Source organism: Ranitomeya variabilis, chromosome 3 (genome assembly GCF_051348905.1).
Source record: "Ranitomeya variabilis isolate aRanVar5 chromosome 3, aRanVar5.hap1, whole genome shotgun sequence".
In the NCBI taxonomy this organism is placed as follows: domain Eukaryota; kingdom Metazoa; phylum Chordata; class Amphibia; order Anura; family Dendrobatidae; genus Ranitomeya; species Ranitomeya variabilis.
The window spans coordinates 219020577-219040285 of NC_135234.1; the positions used below are offsets into that span (position 1 = coordinate 219020577).

Genomic DNA, 19709 nt, shown 5'->3' on the forward strand with positions numbered 1-19709 from the left:
CACTTTTGCTTTTTGTCATTGCTCTCACCCCTAGAGATACCGTGACATGAGGCGGTGTCTACAAACCACAGAGGTTGCTCAGGTAGTGCAGCTGATCCAGAATGGCACATCAATGTGAGCTGTGGCAAGAAGGATAGCTGTGTCTGTCAGCATAGTGTCCAGAGCATGAAGCAGATACCAGGAGACAGGCCAGTAGACCAGGAGACATGGAGGGGGCAGTTGGTAGGGCAACAACCCAGCAGAACAGCTGCCTCCTACTTTGTGCAAGAAAGAGCAAGACGAGTAGTGCTAGGACCCTGCAAAATAACCTCCAGCAGGCCAATAATATCCACGTGTATGCTCAAACTGTCATAAACAGACTCCATGAGGGTGGTATCAGGGCCCGACGTCCACAAGTGGATGTTGTTCTTACAGCCCAACAACATGCAGGTCCATTGGAATTTGTCAGAGAACATCAAGATCGCCAGTTTCGATATTGGTGCCCTGTGCTCTTCATGGCTGAGAGCAGGTTCACACTGAACACATGTGACAGAGTCTGGAGACGCCATGGAGAACATTCCACTGCCTGGAACATCCTCCAGCATGACCGGTTTGGAAGTGGGTCAGTAATTGTGTGGGGAGGCATTTCTTTGGAGGGCTGCACAGCCCACCATGTGCTAGCAAGAGGTACCCTGACTACCATTAGGTCTCAAGAAAAGATCCTCAGACCCATTGTGAGACCATATGCAGGTGCAGGGGGCGGCCCTAGATCCTTTCTGATGCATGACAATGCTGGGCCTCATATGGCTGAAGTGTGTCAGCAATTCCTGCATGATGAAGGCATTGATGGTATTGACTGACCTACCCGTTTCCTATATGTGAATCCAGTTGAGCTCATCTGGGACATCATGTCTTGTTCCATCCACCAATGCCACATTGCACCACAGACTGTCCTGGAGTTGACTGATGCTTTAATCCTGATCTGGGAGGAGATACCTCAGGAGAACATCTGCCACTTCATCAGGACCATGCCCAGGCATTGTATGGAGGTCATACAGGCACGTGGAGGCCACACACACACTACCGAGCATCATTTCCTTGTTTTGAGGCATTTCCACTGAAGTTGGATCAGCCTGTAATTTGATTTTCCACTTTGATTTTGAGTATCGTACCAAATCCAGGCCTCCGTGAGTAGTGTTGAGCGATACCTTCCGATACTCAAAGGTATCGGTATCGGATGGTATCGGACGATATCCAAAAAATATCGGATATCGCCGATACCGATACCCGATACCAATGCAAATCAATGGGACACAAGTATCGGAAGGTATCCTGGATGGTTCCCAGGGTCTGAAGAAGAGGAAACTCTCCTTCAGGCCCTGGGATCCATATTCATGTAAAAAATAAAGAATTAAAATAAAAAATATGGATATACTCACCCCTCCGGCGGCCCCTGGACCTTACCGATGTAACCGGCACCCTCCGTTCCTAAGAATGAGCAGTGAAGGACCTTCGATGACGTCACGGCTTGTGATTGGTCGCGTGACCGCTCATGTGACCGCTCTCGCGACCAATCACAAGCCGCGACGTCATCGCAGGTCCTAAACTCACTGCATTCTTAGGAACGGAGGCTGCCGGTTACATCGGTAAGGTCCAGGGGCCGCCGGACGGGTGAGTATATCCATATTTTTTATTTTTATTCTTTATTTTTTACATGAATATGGATCCCAGGGCCTGAAAGAGAGTCTCCTCTCCTCCAGACCCTGGGAACCATACACTGGGAACTTCCGATTCCGATTTCCGATATCACAAAAATATCGGAACTCGGTATCGGAATTCCGATACAGCAAATATCGGCCGATACCCGATACTTGCGGTATCGGAATGCTTAACACTATCCGTGAGATATTCATTTTGATTTACATTGATAATTTTTAAGTTTTATTGTTCTCAACGCTATCCACTATGTAGTGAATAAAAATTTACAACTGGAAAATTCTATTCAGTGATATCTAGGATGTGGTATTTTAGTATTCTCTTTGTTTTTTTGAGCAGTATATACACTCACTGGCCACTTTATTAGGTACACCTGTCCAACTTCTTGTTAACACTTAATTTCTAATCAGCCAATCACATGGCGGCAACTCAGTGCATTTAGGCATGTAGACATGGTCAAGACAATCTCCTGCAGTTCAAACCGAGCATCAGTATGGGGAAGAAAGGTGATTTGAGTGCCTTTGAACGTGGCATGGTTGTTGGTGCCAGAAGGGCTGGTCTGAGTATTTCAGAAACTGCTGATCTACTGGGATTTTCACGCACAACCATCTCTAGGGTTTACAGAGAATGGTCCGAAAAAGAAAAAAAATCCAGTGAGCGGCAGTTCTGTGGGCGGAAATGCCTTGTTGATGCCAGAGGTCAGAGGAGAATGGGCAGACTGGTTCGAGCTGATAGAAAGGCAACAGTGACTCAAATCGCCACCCGTTACAACCAAGGTAGGCCTAAGAGCATCTCTGAACGCACAGTGCGTCGAACTTTGAGGCAGATGGGCTACAGCAGCAGAAGACCACACCGGGTACCACTCCTTTCAGCTAAGAACAGGAAACTGAGGCTACAATTTGTACAAGCTCATCGAAATTGGACAGTAGAAGATTGGAAAAACGTTGCTTGGTCTGATGAGTCTCGATTTCTGCTGCGACATTCGGATGGTAGGGTCAGAATTTGGCGTAAACAACATGAAAGCATGGATCCATCCTGCCTTGTATGGAGCATCTTTGGGATGTGCAGCCGACAAATCTGCGGCAACTGTGTGATGCCATCATGTCAATATGGACCAAAATCTCTGAGGAATGCTTCCAGCACCTTGTTGCCACGAAGAATTGAGGCAGTTCTGAAGGCAAAAGGGGGTCCAACCCGTTACTAGCATGGTGTACCTAATAAAGTGGCCGGTGAGTGTATATATACAGTATATATATATAGTTATTAACATTTTTGATTTGTTAGGTTTGCATACCTTTAACGTTAACCTTTCACCAAGTTTTGAGTCTCTAAATAAATGACACCATCTTTATCTTCTCCTTTACTGCATTCCATAAACGTGTCCATCATCTCCTGACTCCCTCTGTATACCTCCCAAAATGCCATTGTAATTGTTTTCATGTTGTATGTAAATGAGGATGGTCTGGTCTGTTGGGCGTCCTCATTGCTGTATCTGTGCCTCCACTCTGCTCCTAATCAGGATGGTAACGATTGCAGTCACAGAGGAAGGGACCATGATCGTGCTTGTGCTGGAGGTGGGCCTGACGACACCGATGTCAACTTCAGCTGGATGTGCATCCAAGGATGCACATGAAGCTGAAGTGTTTGCAGCACAGGAAGCCGGCAAGTTGTGCAGTGCTCAGCACTGGTTAATTGGTGTTATATCCCCTGCCCACAGTAGGGCAGAGCAAAGTGTACCTGCAAGGGTCTGCAAAGCTACTGCATAGGCAGAAGATTTTGTTTTGCTAATTTGATGACGCGGGTTTACGGCCAATAAACTCACTTCACCTATGTGACCTCAGTGCGAGAGCCGTGGGAAATTTTAGATACATTTTCTCACGGCGCTCGCACTGACGTTACATAGGTCACTGACGTCACATAGGTGAAGTGAGTTCATTGGCCGTGAACTCGCAGGACCTGTCAGATGGCACTGCGAGCAGGAGAACTTTCTCACACTTGCAGTGCCATCAGACAGGGAATAGCAATTCACAGAGAGACACCGAGCACACGGTGCTCAGTTTCTCCACTGGATGACAGGCTGAATGGTCGCACCATGCAACCTGCCATCTAGATGTAGCAAAGCTGAACATTTCGTGGAGCTAATGGATTAAAAGCATCTCTGCGGAAAAGTGGGAATTTTGTTGTTTGCTTTTGTACCTCTTTTGCAGATGACAAGGTCATCGGGGTGAATGGGCGAGGTCGTAAGTATGGTTTAATTAAGAATATTAAATGAGAATGTGTCTTTCTTTCAATTAAAGGATTTTCGGGGTGTCGGTGTTTTCTTACAATTTGACTATGGGGTTAGTAATGGGGGTGTCTTATTGATGACTCTCAATTACTAACCTTGGGGCTTGATGTCGCCAGACAATACAAAGGTGACTTCAACCCCCCCATTTGCCACCACTACAGGGCAAGTGGGAAGAGCGAAGCTAAGTGCCAGAATTGGAGCATCTTAGAGATGCGCCCTTTCTGGGGAAGATGAGAGTTTATGTTTTCAGCCAGGGGGGCAGTATCCATGTCCCCTTCGTAGGCTATTAATATCAGCCCGCAGCTGTCTGCATAGCCTTTGCTGGTTATTAATTATAGCGGGACCCCACGTCATTTTTGGGGGGTCCCCCATTTTAATAGACAGAAAAGGCTAAGTATACAGTTGTGAGCTGATATTAATAGCCTGGAGGCTCCATGGGTATTACCCCCTTCCCAGGCAATAAACATCTGCCCCCAGCTGTCAGCTTTCCATCTGCTGGTTACGAAAATTGTGAGGGAGCCCACGCCATTTTTTCTGAAAAATAATCTTTTATTAAATCCATGTACAGTAATTTGCACACACTATACTAATTGTATTTGTCACTGACATCTATATATCTACCTATTATATTTGTATTTACTGTATGTAATCCATCTCTTCTATCCTGTCGGCTCATGCAGTGATTTTACAGAACCCGGCAGATAAATTACCGGCTTTTCTTCTATATAGTATATCTATCTATGCAATATAAATACATATATATATATATATATATTTGTGTGTCACTTGCATCTGTATATCTATGTATTCTGCAGTATATGTATATACAGTATCTATTCTACCTATTCTATTATAACCTGCCACTCTGTGATTATACTGTAGGCGGCAGATGAATTGCCTGCTTTCATTCTATCTATTATATACTGTATATATATATATATATATATATATATATATATATATATATATACACACAGTATATATATATATATATATATATATATATATATATATATATATATATATATACTGTATATATACACACACACTGCTCAAAAAAAATAAAGGAAACACCTAAACAACAGAATCCAACTCCAAGTAAATCAAACTTCTGTGAAATCAAACTGTCCACTTAGGAAGCAACACTGATTGACAATCAATTTAATATACTGTTGTGCAAATGGAATAGACAACAGATTGAAATTATTGGCAATTATCAAGACACACTCAATAAAGGAGTGGTTCTGTAGCTGGGGACCACAGACCACATCTCAGTACCAATGCTTTCTGGCTGATGTTTTGTTCACTTTTGAATGTTGGTTGTGCCTTCACACTCGTAATAGCATGAGATGGACTCTACAACCCACACAAGTGGCTCAGGTAGTGCAGCTCATCCAGGATGGCATATCAATGCAAGCTGTGGCAAGAAGGTTTGCTGTGTCTGTCAGCGTAGTGTCCAGAGGCTGGAGGCGCTACCAGGAGACAGGCCAGAACACTGGAGACATGGAGGGGGCCGTAGGAGGGCAAAAACCCAGAAGCAGGACCGCTACCTCAGCCTTTGTGCACGGAGAAACTGGAGGAGCACTGCCAGAGCCCTGCAAAATGACCTCCAGCAGGCCTTAAATGTGCATGTGTCTGCACAAACGGATAGAAACCGACTCCATGAGGATGGTCTGAGTGCCCGATGTCCACAGATTGAGGTTGTGCTCACCGCTCAGCACCGTGCAGGATGCTTGGCATTTGCCACAGAACACCAGGATTGGCAAATTCGCCACTGGCGCCCTGTACTCTTCACAGATGAAAGCAGGTTCACACTGAGCACATGTGACAGATGCGACAGAGTCTGGAAACGCTGTGGAGAGCGATCTGCAGCCTGCAACATCCTTCAGCATGACCGGTTTGGCAATGGGTCAGTAATGGTGTGGGGTAGCATTTCTTTGGAGGGCCGCACAGCCCTCCATGTGCTCGCCAGAGGTAGCCTGACTGCCATTAGGTACCGAGATGAGATCCTCAGACCCCTTGTGAGACCATATGCTGGTGCGGTTGGCCCTGGGTTCCTTCTAATGCAGGACAATGACAGACCTCATGTGGCTGGAGTGTGTCAGCAGTTCCTGCAAGAGGAAGGCATTGAAGCTATGGACTGGCCGCCCATTCCCCAGACCTGAATCCGATTGAAAACATCTGGGACATCATGTCTCGCTCCATCCACCAATATCACGTTGCACCACAGACTATCCAGGAGATGGCAGATGCTTTAGTCCAGGTCTGGGAGGAGATCCCTCAGGAGACCATTCGCCGCCTCATCAGGAGCATGCCCAGGCATTGTAGGGAGGTCATACAGGCATGTGGAGACCACACGCACTACTGACCATCATTTAATTGTCTTGAGGCATTTCCACTGAAGTTGGATCAGCCTGCAATTTCATTTTCCACTTTGATTTTGAGCATCATTCCAACTCCAGACCTCCGTGGGATATTAGTTGTGATTTACGTTGATCATTTTTAGGTTTTACTGTTCTCAGCGTATTCCACTATATAATGAATAAAGATTTACAACTGGAATATTTCATTCAGTGATATCTAGGATGTGGGATTTTAGTGTTCCCTTTATTTTTTGAGCAGTGTGTATATATATATATATATACAGTGGGGCAAAAAAGTATTTAGTCAGTCAGCAATAGTGCAAGTTCCACCACTTAAAAAGATGAGAGGCGTCTGTAATTAACATCATAGGTAGACCTCAACTATGGGAGACAAACTGAGACAAAAAAATCCAGAAAATGTCTGTTTTTTTATCATTTTATTTGCATATTATGGTGGAAAATAAGTATTTGGTCAGAAACAAACAATCAAGATTTCTGGCTCTCACAGACCTGTAACTTCTTCTTTGAGTCTCCTCTTTCCTCCACTCATTACCTGTAGTAATGGCACCTGTTTAAACTTGTTATCAGTATAAAGAGACACCTGTGCACACCCTCAAACAGTCTGACTCCAAACTCCACTATGGTGAAGACCAAAGAGCTGTCAAAGGACACCAGAAACAAAATTGTAGCCCTGCACCAGGCTGGGAAGACTGAATCTGCAATAGCCAACCAGCTTGGAGTGAAGAAATCAACAATGGGAGCAATAATTAGAAAATGGAAGACATTCAAAACCACTGATAATCTCCCTCGATCTTGGGCTCCACGCAAAATCCCACCCCGTGGGGTCAGAATGATCACAAGAACGGTGAGCAAAAATCCCAGAACCACGTGGGGGGACCTAGTGAATGAACTGCAGAGAGCTGGGACCAATGTAACAAGGCCTACCATAAGTAACACACTACGCCACCATGGACTCAGATCCTGCAGTGCCAGACGTGTCCCACTGCTTAAGCCAGTACATGTCCGGGCCCGTCTGAAGTTTGCTAGAGAGCATTTGGATGATCCAGAGGAGTTTTGGGAGAATGTCCTATGGTCTGATGAAACCAAACTGGAACTGTTTGGTAGAAACACAACTTGTCGTGTTTGGAGGAAAAAGAATACTGAGTTGCATCCATCAAACACCATACCTACTGTAAAGCATGGTGGTGGAAACATCATGCTTTGGGGCTGTTTCTCTGCAAAGGGGCCAGGACGACTGATCCGGGTACATGAAAGAATGAATGGGGCCATGTATCGTGAGATTTTGAGTGCAAACCTCCTTCCATCAGCAAGGGCATTGAAGATGAAACGTGGCTGGGTCTTTCAACATGACAATGATCCAAAGCACACCGCCAGGGCAACGAAGGAGTGGCTTCGTAAGAAGCATTTCAAGGTCCTGGAGTGGCCTAGCCAGTCTCCAGATCTCAACCCTATAGAAAACCTTTGGAGGGAGTTGAAAGTCCGTGTTGCCAAGCGAAAAGCCAAAAACATCACTGCTGTAGAGGAGATCTGCATGGAGGAATGGGCCAACATACCAACAACAGTGTGTGGCAACCTTGTGAAGACTTACAGAAAACGTTTGACCTCTGTCATTGCCAACAAAGGATATATTACAAAGTATTGAGATGAAATTTTGTTTCTGACCAAATACTTATTTTCCACCATAATATGCAAATAAAATGATAAAAAAACAGACAATGTGATTTTCTGGATTTTTTTGTCTCAGTTTGTCTCCCATAGTTGAGGTCTACCTATGATGTAAATTACAGACACCTCTCATCTTTTTAAATGGTGGAACTTGCACTATTGCTGACTGACTAAATACTTTTTTGCCCCACTGTATATATATATATATATATATATATATATATATATATATATGTGTGTTTTGAAGAATATTTCCTTTGAAAACGATGTGTAAATGACATAGAGAATTGCTGTATGTAAAAGATCATGTTAAAATCGCATCGCAATCAAATAGCGCTCGCACTGCATTCGGATGTCAATCGGATACTAGGTGTGAGAAATCGGATTGTACTCACTTGACACTCACATTACACTCCTGCGACTCTCGGCTGGGAGACTCATACTTTTAGGGAGGGGTCACACTAGTGTAAAATACGAATGCGTGCTGTGTGAGAAAACATTGCATAGCACTCGGACCACTGTTAACCCCTTCACCCCCAAGGGTGGTTTGCACGTTAATGACCGGGCCAATTTTTACAATTCTGACCACTGTCCCTTTATGAGGCTATAACTCTGGAACGCTTTGACGGATCTTGGCGATTCTGACATTGTTTTCTCGTGACATATTGTACTTCATGTTAGTGGTAAAATTTATTCGATATAACTTGCGTTTATTTGTGAAAAAAATGGAAATTTGGCGAAAATTTTGAAAATTTTGCAATTTTCCAACTTTGAATTTTTATGCCCTTAAATCACAGACATATGTCACGCAAAATACTTAATAAGTAACATTTCCCACATGTCTACTTTACATCAGTACAATTTTGGAACCAAAATTTTTTTTTGTGACGGAGTTATAAGGGTTAAAAGTTGACCAGCAATTTCTCATTTTTACAACACCATTTTTTTTTAGGGACCACATCTCATTTGAAGTCATTTTGAGGGGTCTATATGATAGAAAATACCCAAGTGTGACACCATTCTAAAAACTGCACCCCTCAAGGTGCTCAAAACCACATTCAAGAAGTTTATTAACCCTTCAGGTGTTTCACAGGAATTTTTGGAATGTTTAAATAAAAATGAACATTTAACTTTTTTTCACACAAAATTTATTTCAGCTCCAATTTGTTTTATTTTACCAAGGGTAACAGGAGAAAATGGACCCCCAAAGTTGTTGTACAATTTGTCCTGAGTACGCTGATACCCCATATGTGGGGGTAAACCACTGTTTGGGCGTATGGCAGAGCTCGGAAGGAAAGGAGCGCCATTTGACTTTTCAATGCAAAATTGACTGGAATTGAGATGGGACGCCATGTTGCGTTTGGAGAGCCCCTGATGTGCCTAAACACTGAAACCCCCTACAAGTGACACCATTTTGGAAAGTAGACCCCCTAAGGAACTTATCTTGATGTGTGGTGAGCACTTTGACCCACCAAGTGCTTCACAGAAGTTTATAATGCAGAGCCGTAAAAATAAAAAATCATATTGTTTCACAAAAATGATCTTTTCACCCCCAATTTTTTATTTTCCCAAGGGTAAGAGAAGAAATTGGACCCCAAAAAATGTTGTGCAATTTGTCCTGAGTACGATGATACCCCATATGTGGGTGTAAACCATTGTTTGGGCGCATGGCAGAGCTTGGAAGGGAAGGAGCGCCATTTGACTTTTCAATGCAAAATTGACTGGAATTGAGATGGGACGCCATGTTGCGTTTGGAGAGCCCCTGATGTGCCTAAACATTGAAACTCCCTACAAGTGACACCATTTTGGAAAGTAGACCCCCTAAGGAACTTATCTAGATGTGTGGTGAGCACTTTGACCCACCAAGTGCTTCACAGAAGTTTATAATGCAGAGCCGTAAAAATAAAAAATCATATTTTTTCACAAAAATGATCTTTTCGCCCCCAATTTTTTATTTTCCCAAGGGTAAGAGAAGAAATTGGACCCCAAAAAATGTTGGCCAATTTGTCCTGAGTACGATGATACCCCATATGTGGGTGTAAACCATTGTTTGGGCGCATGGCAGAGCTTGGAAGGGAAGGAGCGCCATTTGACTTTTCAATGCAAAATTGACTGGAATTGAGATGGGACGCCATGTTGCGTTTGGAGAGCCCCTGATGTGCCTAAACATTGAAACTCCCTACAAGTGACACCATTTTGGAAAGTAGACCCCCTAAGGAACTTATCTAGATGTGTGGTGAGCACTTTGACCCACCAAGTGCTTCACAGAAGTTTATAATGCAGAGCCGTAAAAATAAAAAATCATATTTTTTCACAAAAATGATCTTTTCGCCCCCAATTTTTTATTTTCCCAAGGGTAAGAGAAGAAATTGGACCCCAAAAAATGTTGGCCAATTTGTCCTGAGTACGATGATACCCCATATGTGGGTGTAAACCATTGTTTGGGCGCATGGCAGAGCTTGGAAGGGAAGGAGCGCCATTTGACTTTTCAATGCAAAATTGACTGGAATTGAGATGGGACGCCATGTTGCGTTTGGAGAGCCCCTGATGTGCCTAAACATTGAAACTCCCTACAAGTGACACCATTTTGGAAAGTAGACCCCATAAGGAACTTATCTAGATGTGTGGTGAGCACTTTGACCCACCAAGTGCTTCACAGAAGTTTATAATGCAGAGCCGTAAAAATAAAAAATCATATTTTTTCACAAAAATGATCTTTTCGCCCCCAATTTTTTATTTTCCCAAGGGTAAGAGAAGAAATTGGACCCCAAAAAATGTTGGCCAATTTGTCCTGAGTACGATGATACCCCATATGTGGGTGTAAACCATTGTTTGGGCGCATGGCAGAGCTTGGAAGGGAAGGAGCGCCATTTGACTTTTCAATGCAAAATTGACTGGAATTGAGATGGGACGCCATGTTGCGTTTGGAGAGCCCCTGATGTGCCTAAACATTGAAACTCCCTACAAGTGACACCATTTTGGAAAGTAGACCCCCTAAGGATCTTATCTAGATGTGTTTTGAGAGCTTTGAACCCCCAAGTGTTTCACTACAGATTATAACGCAGAGCCGTGAAAATAATTTTTATTTTTTTTCTCAAAAATGATTTTTTAGCACCCAGCTTTGTATTTTTACAAGGGTAACAGAATAAATTGGACTCCAAAATTTGTTTTCCAATTTGTCCTGAGTACGCTGATACCCCATATGTGGGGGGGAACCACTGTTTGGGCGCATGACAGAGCTCGGAAGGGAAGGAGCGCCATTTGGAATGCAGACTTAAATGGATTGGTCAGCAGCCGTCACGTTGCATTTGCAGAGCCCCTGATGTACCCAAACAGTACAAACCCCCCACAAGTGACCCCATATTGGAAACTAGACCTCCCAAGGAACTTATCTAGATGTGTTTTGAGAACTTTGAACCCCCAAGTGTTTCACTAAAGTTTATAGCGCAAAGCCGTGAAAATAAAAATTCTTTTTTTTTTTTCACAAAAATGATTTTTTAGCCCCCAGTTTTGTATTTTTACAAGGGTAACAGGATAAATTAGACCCCAAAAGTTGTTGTCCAATTTGTCCTGAGTACGCTGATACCCCATATGTGGGGGGGAACCACTGTTTGGGCGCATGACAGAGCTCGGAAGGGAAGGAGCGCCATTTGGAATGCAGCCTTAAATGGATTGGTCTGCAGGCGTCACGTTGCATTTGCAGAGCCCCTGATGTACCCAAACAGTACAAACCCCCCACAAGTGACCCCATATTGGAAACTAGACCTCCCAAGGAACTTATCTAGATGTGTTGTGAGAACTTTGAACCCCCAAGTGTTTCACTACAGTTTATAACGCAGAGCCGTGAAAATAAAACATCTTTTTTTTCCCACAAAAATGATTTTTAGCCCCCCAAATTTTTATTTTCCTAAGGATAACAAGAGAACTTGGACCCCAGAAGTTGTTGTTCAATTTGTCCCGAGTACGCTGATAACACATATGTTGGGGTAAACCCCTTTTTGGGCGCACGGGAGAGCTCGGAAGGGAAGGAGCACTGTTTTACTTTTTCAACGCAGAATTGGCTGGAATTGAGATTGGACGCCATGTCGCGCTTGGAGAGCCCCTGATGTGCCTGGACAGTGGAAACTCCCCAATTCTACCTGAAACCCTAACCCAAACACACCCCTAACCCTAATCCCAACGGTAACCCTAACCACACCCCTAGCCCTGACACACCCATAATTCTAATCCCAACCCTAATCCAAACGTAAATGTAATCCAAACCCTAACCCTAACTTTACCTCCAACCCTAGCCCTAACCCTAACCCTACCCCTCACCCTAACCCTAAACGTGACTGAAATACGTGTCACTAAAATACGTGTCACTAAAATACGTGGCACTGAAATACGTGGCACTGAAATACGTGGCACTGAAATACGTGGCACTGAAATACGTGATACGTGGCACTTAAATACGTGGCACTGAAACACGTGGCACTGAAATACGTGATACGTGGCACTGAAATACGTGGCACTGAAATACGTGGCACTGAAATACGTGGCACTTAAATACGTGGCACTTAAATACGTGGCACTGAAATACGTGGCACTGAAATACGTGGCACTGAAATATGTGATACGTGGCACTTAAATACGTGGCACTGAAACACGTGGCACTGAAACACGTGGCACTGAAACACGTGGCACTGAAATACGTGGCCCTGAAATACGTGGCACTGAAATACGTGGCACTGAAATATGTGGCACTGAAATACGTGGCACTGAAACACGTGGCACTGAAACACGTGGCACTGAAATACGTGGCCCTGAAATACGTGGCACTGAAATACGTGGCACTGAAATATGTGGCACTGAAATACGTGGCATTGAAATACGTGGCACTGAAACACGTGGCACTGAAATACGTGGCACTGAAATACGTGGCACTGAAATATGTGGCACTGAAATACGTGGCACTTAAATACGTGGCACTGAAATATGTGATACGTGGCACTGAAATACGTGGCACTGAAATACGTGGCACTGAAATACGTGGCACTGAAATACGTGGCACTGAAATACGTGGCACTGAAATACGTGGCACTGAAATATGTGATACGTGGCACTTAAATACGTGGCACTGAAACACGTGGCACTGAAACACGTGGCACTGAAACACGTGGCACTGAAATACGTGGCACTGAAATACGTGGCACTGAAATACGTGGCACTGAAATACGTGGCACTGAAATACGTGGTACTAAAATATGTGGCACTGAAATACGTGATACGTGGCACTGAAATACGTGGCACTGAAACACGTGGCACTGAAATACGTGATACGTGGCACAGAAATACGTGGCACTGAAATACGTGGCACTGAAATACGTGGCACTGAAATACGTGGCACTGAAATACGTGGCACTGAAATACGTGGCACTATGACTGTCAGAAAATGTTCATTAAACGGTTAGGGGTGAGGTTAGGGGTAGAGTTAGGGTTAGGGTTTGGATCCCTTTATCACCTTGATGGTGGTGGGTGGCTTTTCAGTGTGTTTTCTGTTTTTTTTCGATAAAAATGCATGCGTTTTTAACGCAAACAAACGCATGTGCTTAAAAACGCAAGAAAATACTGCAGGTTGTATTTCTGAAAATGAACACATGCAGAAAAAACCGCATGCGTTTGAAAACGCGACCAAACGCGTACAAAAAAACCGCATGCGTTTTCAATGTCAAATATAGGGAAAAAACGCATGCGTTTTTTTGTGCAAAAAACGCTGCAGACAAAAACGCAAGTGTGAAACCAGCGACGCTTTTTATAGCAAAAAAGTTTTTGCGTCTCCACATTTTGAGACCTATAATTTTTCCACATTTTGCTCCACAGAGTCATGTGAGGTCTTGTTTTTTGCGGGACGAGTTGACGTTTTTATTGGTAACATTTTCGGACACGTGACCATTTTTGATCGCTTTTTATTCCGATTTTTGTGAGGCAGAATGACCAAAAACCTGCTATTCATGAATTTCTTTTGGGAGAGGCGTTTATACCGTTCCGCGTTTGGTAAAATTGATAAAGCAGTTTTATTCGTCGGGTCAGTACGATTACAGCGATATCTCATTTATATCATTTTTTTATGTTTTGGCGCTTTTATACGATAAAAACTAAAATATAGAAAAAATAATTATTTTGGTATCGCTTTATTCTCAGGACTATAACTTTTTTATTTTTTTGCTGATGATGCTGTATGGCGGCTTTTTTTTTGCGGGACAAGATGACGTTTTCAGCGGTACCATGGATATTTATATCAGTCTTTTTGATCGTGTGTTATTCCACTTTTTGTTCGGCGGTATGGTAATAAAGCGTTGTTTTTTGCCTCGTTTTTTTTTTTTTTTTCTTACGGTGTTTACTGAAGGGGTTAACTAGTGGGGCAGTTTTATAGGTTGGGTCGTTACGGACGCGGCGATACTAAATATGTGTACTTTTATTGTTTTGTTTTTTTTATTTAGATAAAGAAATGTATTTATGGGAATAATATATATTTTTTTTATTATTATTTATTTAGGAATTTTTTTTTTATTTTTTTTTACACATGTGGAAAAATTTTTTTTTTACTTTTTTACTTTGTCCCAGGGGGGGACATCACAGATCATTGATCTGGCAGTGTGCACAGCACTCTGCCAGATCGACGATCTGCTGTGCAGGGCTGCAGGCTTACCAAGTGTCTGCTCTGAGCAGACACTCGGTAAGCCACCTCCCTCCCTGCAGGACCCGGATGCCGCGGCCATCTTGGATCCGGGACCTGCGGCGAGGAGGGAGGTAGGAGACCCTCGCAGCAACGCGATCACATCGCGTTGCTCCGGGGGTCTCAGGGAAGCCCGCAGGGAGCCCCCTCCCTGCGCGATGCTTCCCTATACCGCCGGTACACTGCGATCATGTTTGATCGCGGTGTGCCGGGGGTTAATGTGCCGGGGGCGGTCCGTGACCGCTCCTGGCACATAGTGCCGGATGTCAGCTGCGATATGCAGCTGACACCCGGCCGCGATCGGCCGCGCTCCCCCCGTGAGCGCCGCTGATCGATGATGACGTACTATCCCGTCGGCGGTCATACGGGCCCACCCCACCTCGACGGGATAGTACGTCAAATGTCGGGAAGGGGTTAATCTATGGGGCAGATCACATCACCGTTTTTTTTCTCGGGTTTATTCAGCATGCAAGTGAAATCACAGTATGCTGCAATTGGACGCGTATATCACCCAAGTATCGCCAATGCAAGTCTATGGGTGCGAGAAAAAAATCGGACACAAACGAACCATCAGTGTATCTTGTGAGAAAGGCAAGGAGGTGGATAAGAATGTGGGTCGGGTTCATCCGCTTTTGAGGCGACGGGTGACTAAAAGACATTTAGACATTTCCACCATCTGTATGCTTCTCTACACAGCCATCCTGACAAGTTCTACAGGTATTGTCGGATGAGCTTGCTAACATTTGACATTCTTCTCAACACTGTGCTCCCTGGTATCACCTTCAAGGGCACCAAGATGCGCAAATATATTTCTGCAGAGGAGCGCCTTCTACTGACATTACGGTATGTATTCATCTTCTTTCTGCCTTTTTTTTTTGGGGGGGGGGATAAATAAACGGTTCCCTTGCTTTTGTTATCATTTGTGGTTTATAGCCTTTTTAAAGTTAAATTGCTTAATCACATTTTCCCTTTAACATTCCATGCTGTTTTTATTTTTTATCTTTTTCTTTGGCATTGAATTGTATTGTCTCTTGTTTAGGCAGGGCTTAGTTTGCTATGTGCATTACTTTTATGATGTCCTAAACTGTTAAGATGCTGCGTGAATATGTCCTTTCCTAATTTTTTTTATTCCTTTTTGTAGCTTCCTATCCACTGGTCTCTCCTATGCGGCCCTTCATCTGAAATTTTTGATTGGGAAATCCACCATCTCAGGCATTGTCCGTTCTACTTGTACAGAAATCTGATCACGCCTGCATAATTCTGTAATGTCTGAGCCCAACAAAGAAGATTGGCTGTGGATTGCCCATGGCTTTGAGGATATGTGTCAGTTTCCAAATTGCATAGGAACCCTGGATAGGAAGCACATATGTGTTTGTAAGCTGCCAAACTCAGGGTCCCAATATTATAATTATAAACAGTTTTTTTCTGTAGTGCTGTTGGCCCTGGTCGACAGTGCATACCGGTTTATAATTGTTGATATTAGGGCCTATAGAAGAACTGGAGACTCCAGAGTATTCAATTCCTCTATAATGGGTCGGCGGCTGCGCACTAATGATTTGGACCTCCCACCCCCACGTCAGCTACCACGGTCTACTATGGAAGCGGTGCCTTATGTCATTGTTGCTGATGAGGCCTTTCAATTGAACCGTAACGTCATGAGGCCCTATCCACGTAGAGCCCTGGGCCACCGGCGCAGAATACTGTATTTAATTATCGCCTATCCCATGCACGACGATTGGTGAGGTGTGCTTTTAGAATATTCTGTGTCAAATGGTGGGTCCTGCAGTCAGCCATTCAACTTAGTGAAGGTAATGTGAATGTGGTAATTAAAGCCTGTGTCATACTTCACAACTTCACCAGAATCCATGATTGTACATCAAATGATGTCGATAATAGTGCAGATGGAAATAATGGCATGGCTACTACACATGTACATCATCCACGTCATCAGCCCTCTGGACTTAAAGTGCGGGATGTGTTTACTAATTGTTAAATATGCTTAGTTCGCACATTTATTTAATCAGGAATTTACCAGGTGCGTTACTCTTAAAGAAAAATGTCATGATATTTTCATGCAAAATGTAGTGGTTTATTGAATTGTCCACAGAAAAACCACATTGCGGCAAAACATAAAAATAGATGAAATATTTACGAACAGATTGTCCATTTGTCTTGTTACTCATCGTTTCTGAGATGGAGTAGAAGTCATCTTCCTTTCATAGAGTAGAATCATGGCTACCAGCTGTTTCTTCCTTGTGTGTCTTGTCTGATGTCCATGGAGAATGATGAAGGCAGGAGGTGACAGCTCCCACGTGACAGCCCCCACACCCTCCTAAAATACATTATTTATATGTCCCACAGACCACGTGTTCCCTCTATATGGTGTTGACTTATACTCTGAGCTACATATACAGAAATAGCTTCTGTAATGTCAGCGAGAGACAATGTGTTCAGTACAGAATTTAGTATAAGAATAATTCAATTAATAATTAATATTTAACACTAATTATTTTGTTTCACCAGAGGGATATACTCCATGGCAAGACAATGCAGTGTCTATGTTATGATATTTTTCACTTTTGTTAAAATAAACTTATGTTAACCCCTTTCTGACATCTGACGTACTATACCGTCGAGGTGGGGTGGGCCCGTATGACCACCGACGGGATAGTACGTCATCACCGATCAGCGGCGCTCACGGGGGGAGCGCGGCCGATCGCGGCCGGGTGTCAGCTGCATATCGCAGCTGACATCCGGCACTATGTGCCAGGAGCGGTCACGGACCGCCCCCGGCACATTAACCCCCGGCACACCGCGATCAAACATGATCGCGGTGTACCGGCGGTATAGGGAAGCATCGCGCAGGGAGGGGGCTCCCTGCGGGCTTCCCTGAGACCCCCGGAGCAACGCGATGTGATCGCGTTGCTCTGAGGGTCTCCTACCTCCCTCCTCGCCGCAGGTCCCGGATCCAAGATGGCCGCGGCATCCGGGTCCTGCAGGGAGGGAGGTGGCTTACCGAGTGTCTGCTCAGAGCAGACACTTGGTAAGCCTGCAGCCCTGCACAGCAGATCGCAGATCTGGCAGAGTGCTGTGCACACTGCCAGATCAATGATCTGTGATGTCCCCCCCTGGGACAAAGTAAAAAAGTTAAAAAAAATTCCCCACATGTGTGTAAAAAAAAAAAAAAAAAAAATATCCTAAATAAAGAAAAAAATATATATATATTATTCCCATAAATACATTTCTTTAGCTAAATAAAATAAAAAAAACAATAAAAGTACACATATTTAGTATCGCCGCGTCCGTAACGACCCAACCTATAAAACTGCCCCACTAGTTAACCCCTTCAGTAAACACCGTAAGAAAAGAAAAAAAAAACGAGGCAAAAAACAACGCTTTATTATCATACCGCCAAACAAAAAGTGGAATAACACGCGATCAAAAAGACTGATATAAATAACCATGGTACCGCTGAAAACATCATCTTGTCCCGCAAAAAACGAGCCGCCATACAGCATCATCAGCAAAAAAATAAAAAAGTTATAGTCCTGAGAATAAAGCAATACCAAAATAATTATTTTTTCTATAAAATAGTTTTTATCATATAAAAGCGCCAAAACATAAAAAAATGATATAAATGAGATATCGCTGTAATCGTACTGACCCAACGAATAAAACTGCTTTATCAATTTTACCAAACGCGGAACGGTATAAACGCCTCCCCCAAAAGAAATTTATGAATAGCTGGTTTTTGATCACTCTGCCTCACAAAAATCGGAATAAAAAGCGATCAAAAAATGTCACGTGTCCGAAAATGTTACCAATAAAAACGTCAACTCGTCCCGCAAAAAACAAGATCTCACATGACTCTGTGGACTCAAATATGGAAAAATTACAGCTCTCAAAATGTGGTAACGCAAAAAATATTTTTTGCAATGAAAAGCGTCTTTCAGTGTGTGACAGCTGCCAATCATAAAAATCCGCTAAATAACCCGCTATAAAAGTAAATCAAACCCCCCTTTATCACCCCCTTAGTTAGGGAAAAATAAAAAAATTAAAAAATGTATTTTTTTCCATTTTCCCATTAGGGTTAGGGCTAGAGTTAGGACTAGAGTTAGGGCTAGGGTTAGGGTTAGGGCAAGGGTTAGGGCTAGGGTTAGGGCTAGGGTTGGGGCTAGGGTTGGGGCTAGGGTTAGGGCTAGGGTTGGGGCTAGGATTAGGGCTATGGTTAGGGTTGGGGCTAGGGTTGGGGCTAGGGTTAGGGCTAGGGTTAGGGCTAGTGTTACGGCTAGTGTTAGGGCTAGTGATAGGGCTAGGGTTATTGCTAGGGTTAGGGTTAGGGTTAGGGCTAGGGTTGGGGCTAGGGTTGGGGCTACAGTTAGGGTTGGGGCTAAAGATAGGGTTAGGGTTTGGATTACATTTACGGTTGGGAATAGGGTTGGGTGTGTCTGGGTTAGAGGAGTGGTTAGGGTTACTGTTGGGATTAGGGTAAGGGGTGTGTTTGGATTAGGGTTTCAGTTATAATTGGGGGGTTTCCACTGTTTAGGCACATCAGGGGCTCTCCAAACGGGACATGGCATCCGATCTGAATTCCAGCCAATTCTGCGTTGAAAAAGGAAAACAGTGCTCCTTCCCTTCAGAGCTCTCCCGTGTGCCCAAACAGGGGTTTACCCCAACATATGGGGTATCAGCGTACTCAGGACAAATTGGACATCATCTTTTGGGGTCCAATTTATCCTGCTACCCTTGGGAAAATACAAAACTGGGGGCCAAAAAATAAGTTTTGTGGGAAAAAAAAGATTTTTTATTTTCACGGCTCTGCGTTGTAAACTGTAGTGAAACACTTGGGGGTTCAAAGTTCTCACAACACATCTAGATAAGTTCCTTGGGGGGTCTAGTTTCCAATATGGGGTCACTTGTGGGGGGTTTGTACTGTTTGGGTACATCAGGGGCTCTGCAA

At 43.8% G+C, this 19709-nt stretch overlaps 1 protein-coding gene across 1 annotated transcript in view; it reads left to right on the top strand.

Annotated features, from left to right (window-relative positions):
- LOC143815681 (sushi, von Willebrand factor type A, EGF and pentraxin domain-containing protein 1-like) overlaps positions 1-19709 on the top strand; it is a 493353-nt gene that overhangs the window by 371737 nt on the left and 101907 nt on the right. The gene's annotated exons all lie outside the window — the stretch shown is intronic.